The sequence below is a fragment of the Canis aureus genome, chromosome 16 (genome assembly GCF_053574225.1).
Source record: "Canis aureus isolate CA01 chromosome 16, VMU_Caureus_v.1.0, whole genome shotgun sequence".
Lineage (NCBI taxonomy): Eukaryota > Metazoa > Chordata > Mammalia > Carnivora > Canidae > Canis > Canis aureus.
Genome location: NC_135626.1, coordinates 2,920,678 through 2,925,368, shown reverse-complemented (window position 1 = coordinate 2,925,368; position 4,691 = coordinate 2,920,678). Strand labels below are relative to the sequence as shown.

Below are 4,691 nucleotides of genomic sequence, written 5' to 3'. Positions count from 1 at the left end.
TTCCTGCTTTTGGAGAAAGAGAAAAGCAAAACACAAATACATATCATTTTTCTAATGAAAATTTACCTTTTTGCCTCATTTTAATCTTGAGCCCAGCAGAGAGACTTTTGGACCTTTGTAACACACTCCTACCTATCCCCTGGAGGATGGAGGAGGTTATCTAAAACTCCAGGAGGGTGCTCCTGCTGGGGGATTGGGGAGGACAGGAAAATAAAACAAAGAAAAGAAGAAATTCTTAGCACCCCATGGGCTCCTTCCACATCCTCAATAGTTGAAAATGACATTTTTTTGTTTAAAATAATAATATAATAATAAAGGCTTTGTTTTTTTATAAATGACTCAGCCCCTTGTAAAATTGAAAAAGATTTAAACCTCCCATGAAAGGACAGAGAGGAAAATAAAATTACTCTATGTCACCATCACCTCCAACTGCTTACACATTTATATAGTCATTTAGCTACGCCTAAGATGTGAGCACTCTGCTGTGTGTTATATTTTAATAAAAAATCTCACCACCCAGAGAAAGCTCTTGATATCATCTTCCAGATCTCACATCTGCCTCTTGTAACATACTAATGCATTTGTCTAGGGGACAGATTTTCATCAAAGAATGACATATGTGATTATTTAGTTGCAACTGTGGCCAGAGCTGTGAAAAAAGTGCTGGTTCTTTGACCTACCTAGTCAGTGAAGACAGGGAGGGCTTCCTGGAGGAGGTGACAGGTTGATTTGAATATAGACATGTTAACCTGGAGAGATCCGGAAAGAACATGTCAGGTAGAGGGCAGGCCTCTGGAGGAGGAATTCCAATGTAGCCACCATGGCTGATGGCCAGTTCCCCTTCTTCCATCACTGTAGAAACCAGATTTTGTTCTGGTGTCTACCTCTCCAGCCATTAACTTACTACTTTACTCAGGTAAATCCTGATGCATTTAAGTGGATCACAATGATCTTCATTCCTTTGCCAGTGGTTGAGGGCAAGGGAGGGCACATGGTCCAGTTCTGACTCTGGGGAGGGGGAAAATAATCTGCAGGAGGATTTCTGGGAAGGACCAGCTAAACTCCTTTCTGCCTCTGGACACCCTGGTGAGGATGTGATACTTGGAACTGCTGCAGCCATCTTGCATCCCTGAGGATGAGACCATCTGGCAGTGGACGAGCCAAAGAAAGCAAGAATCTGGGTCTTCAGTGATGTTCTCTAGCCTTTGGATAAACAATTCTGTACTGCCCTACCCAGGACTTCTTGCTATGCAAGGAAAACAAGGCCCCTTGTTTGTTTACATGATTTTGAGTTGGGTTTTGGGGAAGTTGGTCTATTTGGAGGTGGGGGCTGAAGAGTTTTTCCTGCAGTAATTGCATATTGTTTTTACCTGGATTGTGAGAGTGAGAGCTGATGAAGATTATGACCATCATCCTCCAAAACTGTCCTTTGGCTCTACTAAAGCCCATCAAAGAAGATAACCTCTAATCCAAGAGGCTTTTGAGGCTTGAACGTAGAGAGCAATGGGAGAGTGCCAGAGGTGTGTGCATGGAAGCCCTGTGAAGCCCTGGCTGTGCCCATGTTGTCTAGGTACTCTTTGATATTAAACAAAAAAATTTTTTAAAGATTTTATTTAGGGATGCCTGGGTATCTTAGTGGTTGAACGTTTGCCTTCGGCTCAGGGTGTGGTCCCGGAGGTCCAGGATCGAGTCCTACATTGGGCTCCCCGCGAGAAGCCTGCTTCTCTCTCTACATATGTCTCCGCCTCTCTCTCTGTGACTACCATTCAGTGAATTTTAGTATAGTCATAAGATTGTTTAACCATCATCACTATTTTATTCCAGAACATTTTCATCACCCCATAAAAAATCCATATATGCACTGGTAGTCACTTCCCCAGTTCCCACTCCCCCAGCCCCTGGCAATTGCTAATCTTTCTGCCTCTATAGATCTGCCCATCCCAACATTCTACATAAATGGGATCACATAATATGTAGCCTTTTGTGACTGGCCCTCCTCTCACACCAGGCATGCCATCAGGTAATATTCTCAACAAATGCAAGAGCTACTGAAATTACCTCCAGTTACGTATAGTACTTTTCTCCCTTGCTATATATATATAACATTTTTCTAGAAATAAAACCATACTCTACGTGGAGTTTTCTATTCTTTTCTTAAATTATTATTCAGTAAAATATTGAGGAATTTTTCTATGTCAGTAGTGTATAATCCCTTTTAATGTCTATAGAATAATTTGTGAGGTTAAAAAATGATTTTGGGGTGCCTGGATGGCTCAGTTGGTTAAGTGTCTGACCCTTAGCTTCAGCTCAGGTCATGATCTCAGAGTCTTGAGATCAAGTCCCACGTAGGGCTCTGCACTCAGCAGGGAATGTGCCTCTCTCTCTCTCTCTCTCTTTGCCCCTCTCCCTGTTCTCTCACTCTAAAATAAAATACATAAATAAAATCTTTTTAAAAAAATAATAATATTGGTTTGAGCTCAGTGCTTAAGCACTCAGGCCCACAAGGAAGGCAAAGGTTGACCCCCCTCCCCATGGGTCTTTAATGCCCTTCCAGCTTTTTGTGACTGTAAACGATGAGATGAGCATCTTGTATGTACATTTCCTTAAAGTTCTAGATATAGACTATGGGCCAAATAGCATGCATTTTTATTTCTTTTTATATTTTCCCAAATTGTTCTAGGGAAAGGTCAGATCAGAAAGGCTGTGCATTACACTGAAGCAATGTAGGTTCTGGACTCTAACTGCCTGAGTTTTTTTTTTTTTTAAGATTTTATTTATTTATTCATGAGAGACACACAGAGAGAGAGAGGCACAGACACAGGCAGAGGGAGAAGCAGGCTCCATGCAGGGAGCCCGACGTGGGACTTGATCCAGGGTCTCCAGGATCACACCCTGGGCTGCAGTCGGCGCTAAACCGCTGCACCACCGGGGCTGCCCTAACTGCCTGAGTTTTAATCCATTTTCTACTGCTCTTTAAAGGTAGGACCTGAACCTACCTATGCCTCAGCTTCCTTATCTATAGAATGGGGATGATGAAAGTGTCAATTTCATACGACTGTTATGAGCATTGCATTAGTGTGACACATGTAAGCAGTGGTTCTCGACTGGGGGTGACTTTACCCCTCAGCAGACATTTGGCAAAAATGTCCAGAGACATTTTTAGTTGTCACAGCTGGGATGTGATAGCACTGACATCTGATAAGGAGAGGCCAGAGAGGCTGCTAAACATCCTACAATGCACAGGACAGCCCCCCTCCACCAACACAGAATGATCCAGTCCCAAATGTCAATAGTGCTGAGATTGAGAAACCCTGGTGTAAAGGCCTAGAATAAGCTCTCATCGATGTTGCCTGCCATTATTTACACTGCCACTAGCAGAACACAAGAATGTGCATTTCCACATGTTTTGGCCAAACCTTACAAATCCAAGTTAATTTTGATGAGGAGGACACTGTATGGTGGTACATTTCGAAGCCATCAAAGGAGCATTTCCTTATCCCTTCACAGGCCTGACTACATGGGATTGGCCTCCATTCTGTCCATGGGTTTCCAGGGTCCAGGGCTGGCAGTTGGGTCCAGCTAAGGAAACTTTGGCCTTGTGAGCAACAGCTTCAGAATTCCTGGGATTACCTTTGTATGTGTTTGTCTCTGAATATGTAGATACAGGGACATGTGGTGGGTAAAGGGTAGATTCTGAAGTCAGATCTGAATTCTTCCTAGTTGTAAAGACAAATTACTTCTCTAAACCCTTTTTTTTCATCTGTAAAACAGGATTATTGTAAGGATCAAATAAGATAATATAGCTCCATGCCCAGTTCTTATTTGTGTTCAAAAATAACAGGTATAGTTTATTCAGTGACTACAACATTCAGGCCCTCTGCTAAGACTTTCCACATTATTATTCACCTTCATGGCAACTGCTGTGATAGTCATCGCTACCATCTCAATAAGGTCAAGATTGCATGTCTGTCTATCCAGGTACAAGGGAAAGCTACTTGTTGAGCTTTCAGTCAACATTCCACAAACATTTGCTGAGTGTTAGTTACTATGTTCCAGAGCAGATGCTGGGCACTGACGGATCAAAGGGGCTGCCATTTCTCTCCCAGTTGTATTAAAGAGGTGGGGAGGCCTGGCTGGTTCAGTTGGTAGAGCTTCTGACTCTTGATCTCAGGGTCATGAGTTTGTGCCCCACGTTGGATGTGGAGCCTACTTAAAAAAAAAAAAAAAGACATATGAAGAGGTAAACAAATAAAAACTACAAATAAAACATCAGGAAAAAGACCAGACATAGTAGCTTTCACTATACATGTAAATGGGTTAATTTCCTTTATAAAAACAAAAACAGGAAGAAGACAAGTGAAAAAGCAGAAAAATAAAGTTTAGTTATGTGTTATTGATGAGGGAACTCAAAACAAGCCTTGAAAGAAAAAAACTCTAATGAAATAGCCTGTACTGATAAGCTATAGAATTATATTTCAGATAAATAACAAACCATGCAGAAGGAGGTGGATAGAACCAACCTAGGTAACTTTTGAATACAGAACTTTGATATATACTCTCAGTCTGAAGACAAAAAGAATTGTGTCCTCGCTTTGACAGCACATATACTAAAATTGGAACAATGCAGAGAAGATTAGCATGGCCTCTGAGCAAGGATAACATGCAAATTCGTTTAAATTAAAGGGGCACCT

General features: G+C 41.7%; 1 non-coding gene across 1 annotated transcript; it reads left to right on the top strand.

Annotated features, from left to right (window-relative positions):
* Nucleotides 1-4,583: 4,583 nt before the first annotated feature.
* LOC144287284 (U6 spliceosomal RNA) lies at nucleotides 4,584-4,691 on the top strand. The gene has a single exon (XR_013355126.1). It is a non-coding gene; the product is annotated as a U6 spliceosomal RNA (small nuclear RNA).